Source organism: Alexandromys fortis, unplaced genomic scaffold (genome assembly GCF_014885135.2).
Source record: "Alexandromys fortis isolate MF-2015 unplaced genomic scaffold, M_Fortis_MF-2015_v1.1 scaffold_11, whole genome shotgun sequence".
NCBI lineage: Eukaryota > Metazoa > Chordata > Mammalia > Rodentia > Cricetidae > Alexandromys > Alexandromys fortis.
Window position 1 is genome coordinate 1,453,406 of NW_026067912.1, and position 11,201 is coordinate 1,464,606.

Sequence of the window (11,201 nt, forward strand, 5' to 3'; positions counted from 1 at the left end):
TTTTTTTTTTCAAGACAGGGTTTCTCTATGGTTTTGGAGCCTGTCCTGGAACTAGCTCTTGTAGACCAGGCTGGTCTCGAACTCACAAAGATCCGCCTGCCTCTGCCTCCCGAGTGCTGCGTGTTGTTATAAGAAAAAACACAGAGGTTCTATCTCATATCAAGAGCCATTTGATGTGGGACAGAAAAATAAAAGAATTTAGAAAACATTTTTGCTTTTCTTCATATCTATTTTTGTCTTTATCATACTTTTCATTGAATATATATGTCTGTATATGTCTATATAAATAATGTTTAAGTTTTCCACAATGAACAATGAATTTTTCTGCAGTAATCTTTGAAGTTTCCAGGAAGAAGATGGGGCCCCATAACAACAACTCCACCTGGTTGATATGACATCATGATACCAATAGCACTACTACAAGACCTGTTTTGGGTACTAGCTGCACAAGATGGTTACAACTTGGTAGGCTGAAATGGTGCACATCTTTTACAACATTCTGGCCAGACAAATACTCAGAGACTATTTGCAATCTTACCAGACATTAATCTTGAAATTTAACCATCATTTTACTTTTACAGGATCCCCTAGAAAGAGCTTCACCACCATGACAGCTGGAAGTAATTCTAGAAGACAACGTCCCCTGTCCCAGCAAAGTTTGTCCTCAGGCTTAGGGACATCATTTAGGGGTTGATCATAATTGGTATACGGTTGACAGTTAGGGGAGGAATTTTATAAGCTCAGGGATCATTTTGAAAAAAAAAGAGAAAAAGTTGGAAGATTGGATAATAGATTGATATTTGTAAATTATTATTTACAGACAATTACATTGTTATAGATTCTTGTATATTGAAAACAGTTAAATTATATTGAATATTGTATGCATGCATGCTTTTATCTCTGTTTAAAACATTTTTATGTATTGCTATATATATGTGTGTGTGTGTGTGTATTTACCATATTGCAGTGTACATTTCTACCTCTGATCAAGATAGTTATACATTGTTTACATTTGGAGGTCATTGTCCTCAATTACTGTACAATTGTTTATTGTCTTAGTCTTTAAGTTAGATAGGTATTAAGAATTATAAATCAATAGTCATCTATGTTTGTCATACTTATAGTTAGACTAATCAGATTCTTTAGATACATAGAGATTATATTCTGTATAGATAGATAATCTACAACCACTTCAAGGATCTATGGAACATGGCATTTAAATAACTTAGGGTTTTGTTGACATGAGACATGATTGCTCCTGGCAACACCGATTTATTTCCGAGAGAATGTTGAGCACCAAAGACACTCCACTTGGAGCCTGTTTTCTTCTTGGCAAAAACTGGCTTTTGGGCAAATAAATGCTCATGCCTCAACCACTGAAAAGATATAGTATCTAAAAATAGATAAACAGGACTGTCAAATCTTGCCAAGTCAGGGTAAGATGGTTTTGAAAAATCCCTTGCCTTTGAAAATGGTCTGTCAGTTATTCTAGGCCCTAGCCAAAGTTGGTTGCTTCAACGTTGCAAATGAGACTTTGGGTGATTGCCCAGGTAGCCAGTTGTCTTTGTCATATATTGCTAACTTTGGAAGTTACTTGATTGTGCTTCCTGCCTGCTCAAGTAATATTATCTCCCTTCTCAGGCCTTCGATAGGGTTGAAGATTAGATAGTTGTGGTTACCATCCTCTTAAGATCTAGCCAAGCCATTTCCAATACAAGACTTAGACTCCTTAGGATAGAATGTTTATTAAAACATTTAGCATATGTTCCTCGCTTAATATTGTTTATGCTGATTGTAATTCTAATCTTATACTTGATATCTGTTCCTAGTGTATATTGTTTTGTATTGGGTTTGGAACTCTCTTACTTAAACAAAAGGGGGAGGTGCTGCGGGAGCTCCTTCTGCTCCTTCAAATAGCCTCTAAGATACCAGGCCACTTGGGCATGATCTATCCTCTTTAAAAAGCAGTGGTATCCCTGCTCTCTCTCTCTCTTGCTTTGGACTCTGCTTCTGGCTACTAAACTCCTTTCCTGGTCGCACAGAGGTCTGTTGTCTAGGATGGTGATCTGTAAGTTTTTCCTTAAAATAAATAACCCTTTTATTAATCATAATTCCAAACTGGTATGGGATTGTTTTGTGACTTACACCTTCACACTTGGAACAAATTTCTATCCAGGGGAAATGATCTTTTGTTTTGGTAATATGATGAGTCTGGTAAGTTTTTCTTCTCTCATCTCTCAAGAAAGTACTAATTACCAGCAAGATGTGGTGGCACAGGTCTATAAACCCAGAATTTGGGCATTGGATACAAGAGGATTAGGAATTGAAGGCCAGCCTAGGCTATATAATGGCACCCTGCCACAAGACTAGTAAGCCTCAGGATAGGGATATAGCTCAGTTTGTAGAGTTATTGCCTAGTATGCAAGAGGCCCTGGGTTTGGACCCTAGTATGCATAGTGTGGTCATGGTAGCATAGGCCTGCATCCCATAATGCAGCAGTAGGGGTGGGAAGAACAGAAGTTCAAGGTCATCCTCAGTTACTTAGCAAATATGAGATCAGACTGAGTTATGGGCAATGCTATCTGATGAATAACTACAACAAAAAGTGTCCAAAAAAAAAACATAGGGGGATGAGAATTCGGGGTTATCTTCCACTGTATTTGGAGCTTGAGGCCAGTCTAAGCTACATGAGATTCGCTTCTTTAAAGAAAGTGTTTATGGGGCTGGAGAGATGGCTTGGTGGTTAAGAGCACTGATTGCTCTTCCAGAGGTCCTGAGTTCAATTCCCAGCAACCACATGGTGGCTCACAGCCATTTATAATGAGACCTGATGCCCCCTTCTGGCTTGCGAGCACACATGGAAGGAATGCTGTACACATAATAAATAAATAAATATTTATAAAAAAGAAAGTGTTTATAAAGAAAAGAATCCATAAATGAGTGTTGTATTACAGCATGCAGTATCAAAACACTGGCTAACAACATAAGATTTACATTACAGCCCTGACTTCCTAATCCTTGCTCTGTCACTTGCTATGTAACCTTGAATACAACACTGAATTTTGGACGCCTGTTCCCCCAGCTATAAAATGAGCATAGCGACCACATATACTTAAGTAGAGGTAAAGAGATACTCCATTGGGAAGGCTGAGCATGGTGTTTGGTCCCGAAGAAACACTGAAAACGGGGTTCTTCTTATTGGTGAAGAATAGAGAATAGCTGACATCTTTGTAAATCTCAGTCCTGGTTGAGTGGGAAGATGGAGAGACATATGGCCAAAATTCAATTCGGAAATGGAAAAGGCAATGTTCCTCTCCGAATTTAAAAACTAGAACTTATGTCTAGTTACAAAGTAAAGATATTTGGTGTTTCTTTCTATTCTACTAAGTTCTGATTCATACTGTAGCTTCTCATTCTGAAATTCTTCCGTTCCAGAACCCTGTCTTACAAAGGCTTAAAGGGAGGGTCATGTTCACATTATTTCTGTGACAAGTCAGATCCAAGCACGCAGGAGTGGTTGGGTGTTTGGTCTAAGAATGTATTCTCAAGCAGTCATCTTCAAAACCAAAATATCTCGGAGAAAAAAGATTTCCTTAAATGGTGCAAGTTCACATAGAGCCCACGATGGAATGTAGATTAGCCTCTGAAAGCCTTTGAATTCTCTTCCCAATTTAATTTTTCACCAGTGGTAATGTTATAATTAAAGAGTTAGGGTTAAATTGTCAAGGTCAGGAACACTGAGGTGGGCAAATAAGGCTTATAGCTGAGAATAAGCTAGCCAAGCTGGCCAGAGAAGAGGAAGAACAGGGCTCTGGGAAAGGCTAGCCTATTCCCACAAGGCAGTCTCTGAGTAGCATATATTAGGTATCACTGCCATTTGCTCTAGTAAACTTCTCAGCTTTATGGGTAGTTATATTTTGATAATATTCTTGGGTCTAATTGTAAAAGACTGAATTGGGAATAAAGGTGCTCTAGTAACCATTTTGTTCTTGTTGCTCCTGTGATAAAAAGACTGTGTCCAAAAACAACTTACAGAAGAAAGAGTTTATTTTGGCTGATGGTCCTAGAGGGTAAGAGTCCCTCGTGGCAGAGAGAAGTAGTGACGGGTGTCAGACGTGAAGGCAAAAGCAGGACGCTAAGGAACCATCTCCAACCAGAAGCAGGAAGCAGACAACAAACTGGAAGTGAAGCTATAAACTGTTTTGTTTCTCGATCTCTGTAGCTTTGGAGCCTGTCCTGGAACTTGCTCTACAGACCAGGCTGGCCTCGAACTCACAGAAACCCACTTGTCTCTGCCTCCCGACTGCTGGGATTAAAGGTGTGTGCCACCCCCGCTAGCAAGCTTCTAGAAACTCTGCAAGCACACTGTCAGTAACATACTTCCTCCAGCAAGGTTGTGCCTCCTCTCCAAACAGACCCACCAACTGGAAACCAAGTATCCAAATACCTGAGCCTGTGTGGGACATTTCTCCTTCCAACCACCACGAACAACTTCTAAAAAAACTGCCTCTGCCTATTGGCAGAAAGAAACCATCTAAGACCACTCCCCAGGCAGGGCAGACCATTGTCTCGCTTACTAAATAAGCCTTAACTAATGCTCGCTTCACCCTCCACAATGCACTGGTTTTAATTTTTTTTTTCTGTTGCTACAATTAAAAAGGTCATCCTATTGAATTACAAGTGTGCCATGATCCTCTCAAACTAACCACACACACAAAAAAAAAATCCTTTACTGGAAATGTCCCCTCTATCAACATGTCAAAGAGTGCCATAGAAACAGAATTCATGTTTAAACTAACGGTCCAGATTCCATGTTTAGTTTGGTGTGAAGAGTTCAAACTGGCTTGTTCAATAATCCAGGTCTATTCATTTGAAGAAATTAAATTGAAATCTATCTGCCTGTGTCAATCTGGCTATCTAATTAGGGCCCACACTAATTCTGAAGCACTCAATTACATAGTCCTAGAAATAACTCCTAGCTGTATGGTATATTTATACCTCTTCAAGCATGGCTCTGCCTCTATACCAATTATATTTTCATTGTTCAGAACATCTCAACACCTTGCCTTTTAAAAATAGATTAAAAACTGTGATTTAAGACCTGCAAAATGTTTTACAGAGAACAAAATGTCTTTCATTTTTTATCGTTTTAATCAAACTCTTCCTTTTAATCAATACTGCATATCCAAAAATACCTAAATAGATTCTCAGACGGCATAGATGCTTCCAGGTTCCCTTTGCTCTCCTCTCCTCCTCACGCCTCAGCAAATTAATTTTCCTAAAACATTAGATACAACAAAGTCAAATCCTCCGCTCATATTTCATCTCTGTAAGTCCAGTTTGTCTCCTGGTTTCCCTCCTACAGCCTGCTCGCCATCTCTCTTGGGATTGTCCCATGTTCTTCGATCCAACTGCATTAGCCTCGGTTCTTTAGAGGAGCAAATCTGACAGACCGGGTATAATTTATAGAAGGGCTGTTATTAGATTGACGAGCAGGCTAGGGTAAGGTGGCAGTAGCAGCAGCAGCAGTAGAGAGGCAGTCAGTCCAACAAGGGCCCTCTGCAAGTTGAAGAAGCTGAATCCCTGCAGCTGTTCAGACTCGAACCTGAATGTCTCAGTGAAGCCCCCTGCAATGTCACTGGTATTGAACGCCCATGGGAAGGTAATAGAAGCTGGCATCTGATGTCAGAGGAAGATGGTGACAGCAATGACGGTGACGGCACTTATTTAGGAAGGCGCCAAGGCAGGCTGGCACACAGCTGTTTTCTCAGCCCTCTTTGTACCAGGGCTTCCTTGAAAAATTCCGCCCAGTGAGGAAATTGTCTCAGCTCATCCTCTCTGGAAACACGCTAGCATCAGAGCCCAAAGGTTTATCTTTGAAGTAAAATTGTAACTTCACCCCACCAGCCTAACAATGAAGACCACACCCGCACCTACACATCCTGAATTACAGCCAGAGTCTCTCCTCCGTTCACTGTATCAACTGCTTTTGATTCCCTAAAACCTAAGAAACGGAATTCAAATGAGTTTTCCTAATATTCGGAAAGCATGCCAAAGGCTCAAAGTTGAAAAAATAAAGTAGTCTGTTTCTAAATTCAGAGACCTTAAGAATCTACTGGCAGTCGGACTTGGTGGCACTCGGGAGGCAGAGGCAGAAAGATCTCCGTGAATCTGAGGCCTCCGGAATAGTCAGGACTACACAGAAAGAGTCTTCCCCAACCCCACACCCAAAAAAGGAAAGGAAAAAAAGGAAGAAAGGAAGGAAGGAAGGAGGGAAGGAAGGAAGAAAGGAAGGAAGGAAGGAAGGAAGGAAGGAAGGAAGGAAGGAAGGAAGGAAGGAAGGAAGAAAAGAAAGAAAGAAAAGAACCTACTGTTACTTTGTACACACCGCTTTTAAGGGTTTGGTGACAAAAGCAATCTGGTCAAAATTCTTTTATTTTACTTTTGAAACCACATTTTTTTTTACTTTACAGGTAAGGGTGAGTGTGGAGGTGAGTGGGCTGCTCACATGAGTAAGTTCTCGTCCACCACACAGTCCAGGGACTGAACTCAGATTCTCAGGCTTGGCAGCAGGTGTGCATTTACCTGCTGTCTTTTGGGCCCTGGTAAAGCTTGTTTAAGCTAGTCGTTAACTACCAAGAAGTGAGAAGAGGAAAGAATAGTTACTGGGAAAATACAAGCTTTTTTTATTGTTGTTTGTTTGTTTTTTGTTTTTGTTTGTTTGTTTGTTTTTTGGCTGTCAAGACAGGATTTCTCTGTAGCTTTGGAGCCTATCCTGGAACTCACTCTTTGGACCAAGCTGGCTTCGAACTCACAGAGATCTGCCTGTCTCTGCCTTCCAAGTACTGGGATTAAAGGCCTGTGCTACCACTGCCCGACTGAAAAAAATATATTATTTTACATATGATGTATATGATGTATAGCCCCAATGAATTAAGAATTCAAAAAACCAACTGTTACATAGAAAAACACATGTTTGGTCTTATTCATCTGGTAAATGTTTACTAATTGCTTTGTGTGTGCCAGCAACTTGCTCAGCATGAAGGATAAGTCTCAAAAGTAAACAGGACTTTTTAAGGAGTAATCCCAGCACTGGTGGTGAGGACTGAGTGAGACCTGTTTTGAGTTTGTGGACAGCCTGTACTATGTAGTGAAACTCTGCCTCAAAAAAAAAAATACCTTCCTCCTAAAAATTAAACAAAGTTCTTGTTCTCCTGGGGCTTAGAGGACTCCAGAGCTGTCTCTGGTCCAGTCATGACACTCAAAAATGTCATCAGAAATTTTCTTCTCAATTTCTCAAATTTCCTTCCCTTTATGGACTGTGTTGGCCAGTTTTATGTCAACTTGACACAAGCCAAAGTCATCAGAGAGGAGGGAGACTCAATTAAGAAAAAGCCTACAGAAGATTGGGCAGTAGGCAAGCCTGTAGGACATTTTCTAATTAGTGACTGCTGTGGAAGACCCAGCTCCTTGTGGGTGGGGCCCATGCCTAGGCTGGTGATCCTGGGTGGTATAAGAAAGCAGGCTGAGCAAGCCATGAGGGCTCAGTCAGTAAGCAGCTCCCATCTGTGGTTGTTGCATCTGTGGTTGTTGCATCAGCTTCTGCCTCCAGGTTCCTGGCCTATTCCTGCAGTGGAAGTGTATCCTAAACGAACCCTTTCCTCCCCAAATTGCTTTGGTCATGGTGTTTCATCACAGCAACAATAACCCTAACTAGGACAGAGACCTTATTCCTTTTTCTATTTTTATAATTTAACTTCTTTATTGATTCTTTGAGGGTTTCACATTTTGCACCCCAATTCTGCTCACCTCCCGGTCACCCATAATCTCCCCTCACCCATGCAGTGCCACACACACACACAAAATAAATTTTTTTAAAAATCAGACCAAAACAAAGCAAAAAAAACAAACAAACAAAAAAAAAAAGCCTCCTTCACATCTCTCTTTCCTGCCTCTCAAACACACCTCTGCATTCATCCTGATCGCACTGGGAGCCTTAGTACGTCATACAGTACACCCTGTTGTCCGGTCAGCTTTACTTGCCAATGTTCACTGCAATGAGTCACTGATCTGGTTTAAGGCCTCCAGTTTCTTAAATGCCATCATTATTGGATCCTCACTAGAACTCTCCTGGGATATCCTGTGCATTGTTCCCCAGGACCAGAAGGGACTTGATTTTTGAGTCTGTTCTTCCCCTGAGAGTCAGTATGAACAGGAGAGTGGGAGAGGAGCCCAGTGGGAAACACTGACCTGACCCATTGACCTGGCTTGGGTCAGATAGGCATCTCTGATTCTCTCTGTGTCTGAAAGACTAGGAAGACCACCAGATATTTCTATTACAGAGAGGATGAACAGAGTATGGAATTCAGAGTGGGCTGTACCCAAACCTTCTCCCAGAACAGGTCTGGGTCTGCTTGGGGAGGGGAGATCTTTCCTCTGTACTAATTTACACTGTGTTTACCCCGGAGCAAAGGTAAGAAAAAAGTTATCTCTGCCCAAGTCGTGTGGTCTGCATGTGGGAACAGACTGTTGGGCTAATGTGACCTAAACTTGGAAGTTAATGAGGAGTAATCAAAAATTATGGTTATCTACTTTGTTCCTTAAGCCATGAAGAAACAGGGAGGTACAGAGGGCACTGGACTTGGAGGCAAGAGGACTGATTTCCGACTACAGTTCTAAAAGCCAGATGTCAGAAAGCCACTTCATGAACCCCACCCCCATAAACTGTTTCTTTTATGAGGTTGAGGATTTCTGTCTTGACTCACCTACAGACTTAATGGGAGGGAAAAAAGTGAGATCCTGTATGAGAGAATGGTTTGGAAACTCAGCTTCTTCTGCCTGTGTGACGGTTAGACCTTGTTGTCCATTTAAATGGTTTTGAAATCACCTAGGAGACACACGTCCTGTGTGTGGCTTTGAGGGAGTTTCCAGAGAGGCGTGGCTGAGGAAACAAGACTCAGCCTGAGTGTGGATCTCACAATCCCATGGGCCAGGGTCCCAGGGTGAATAACAAGGAAAAGGAGAATGACTTGAGTACAGCATCATCTCTCTTGCTTCTCCACTGCAGATAGAACGTGACCAGCTGCCGAAAGCTCCTGCCGCCATGTGTTCACCACCATCGTGGACTGTATTCCTTCAAACTGTGGGCCCAAATAAACTCTTCCTGACTTTCTTAACTTTTTCTTTGTCAGATATTTTGTCAGTGCACTGAGAAAACTTCCAGAATACAGCCTGGAAGTTATTGTCCTTGTTTATTATATCTTTCTACACAGGTGTTCCCTCTCACATAACAAAGGAGCTCAATAGATAATTATGAATTGTCTGGTCAATGATATGAAAACTCATTTCCTGTGGGTACTTTTCCAGAATCGTATACAAGGGACAGGGCAGAGACTGCACTGTGCCTTAAAGTTTCATCTCAACAGACCATAAACTCCGTTAGGCAGGCACCATGGGCATTGCATTGTGTCACCAGCTGGACATGCAACACAGTAGAGAATTAAGAAACATTTGTCCAGTGACTTAAAGTAAAGTCATGGAATAAATGTGGCAAGGTCTAGTGGAGTAGGAAAGCACATCTATTTCCCATTTTTGTTCTCCTTTCCCCAGCCCTCCAGCAACTAAATCCTTCTGGAATTCTGCTGAATAGAGCAGTCGACTAAATATATCCATTTAAGGACACACAATCAATGACTATCTTAAAATAAAAGCCACTCATTCTGAGTTGTAGAAGAAATATCTTAAAATACAAAAAAATAAAACCTCAAGGCTCTGTAATTATTCACTTCTTCTAGAATGTTCATTCCAGATTTCATAACCTTGTGCATCCTGGAATGTCCTAATGCCTCTGTGTTTGAAAACCACAGCGGCAGAACGAAGCAGCCCTTCCTGGAAGCATATCCGTGACTCAGACAGAAACTGGATTAGAGTGGTTCCGAGGGCGAAGGAGAGTTTGGGGGCAAGTCAATCCTTCTCCTTCCCTCTTCCACCCTGAATGCATTTGCATAATGTTGCTCTTAGTGAAATTGAAATGAGTCAGCATGGAGGAAGACAAACTGAAATATGACTTCCAAGCCAAAACCAATTACTTCTCTCTCCATTAAAGCAGTCTTTGAAGTAATAGAAATAATAATAGTAATAAATAGAGGCCATTATAGATGTGAGTCATAAATACCTGTCATGTTCAGAATTCTTTATTTTTAATCGTGGAAAAATATACATAAAATTTACCATTTTGACCATTTTTAAGCATACAGTTCAGTAGTGTTAAGTACAACCGCATTATTGTGAACCAATCTCCAGACCTCTTTTCATCTTATAAAACTAAATTCTGCATCTATTAAACAAAGGAACTCTCCATCGCCCTCCCCCAGCAGCCAGCACCCTACTCTCAGTCTCTGTGGGCTTGACTGCATGAGGCACGTCACATGAATGCAAGCACATGCTATTTGTGTTGATGTGCCTGGCATGCTTTATGTGGCGTGGCACCCTCAAAATTCAGCCATCTTATGGCGTATGTTGATGTTTCCTTACTTTTCCAGACAGAATAACATCTTGTCATAAATCCATACCACATTTTGCCTTGCCTATTCATCCATGATTGGACATTTGGGCTTTATCTTCATCTTAGCTATGGCCATAGGTGTACCTCTTAGAAATGTAGAACCATTTACAGGTAGTTGTTAGCTGCCACGTGGGTGCTGGGAACTGAGCCCAGGTCCCCCTGCAAGAGCAACAAGTGCTCTCAACCATAGCCATCTCTCCAGCTCTTCATGCATTGTTAGACACTTTGTGCATTTGTGTGTGCTGGGGATGGGCGGCTTCATGCCTTGATGTGCACTTGGAGATCAGAGGACAACTTGGGGGTGGTTGGTTTTCTCTTTTGACCACATGGTTCTAACTTGAGTCATCAGGCTCAGTAACAGGCACCTTTTCCTGCCTAGCCATCTTGCCGGTCCAAGACCATTTTTAATGGTGCATTAAATATTTTTCACTTTGCAAAACAGGTTACGTAAAAAGGTCTATTTTATTTTCAGTGCCATCTGCTGTAACTCTCAGTTTTGGCCTTTACGGATGATCAAACAGCAATGCAAAAACAAATACCTAATTTTTATAATTAATTCTATAAACTAAGCTTTTCTCAAAATAAGCTTAGGTTAAGGAGAAATCAGCCAAATCTTAATGAAGCAGTGGTTTCTGAA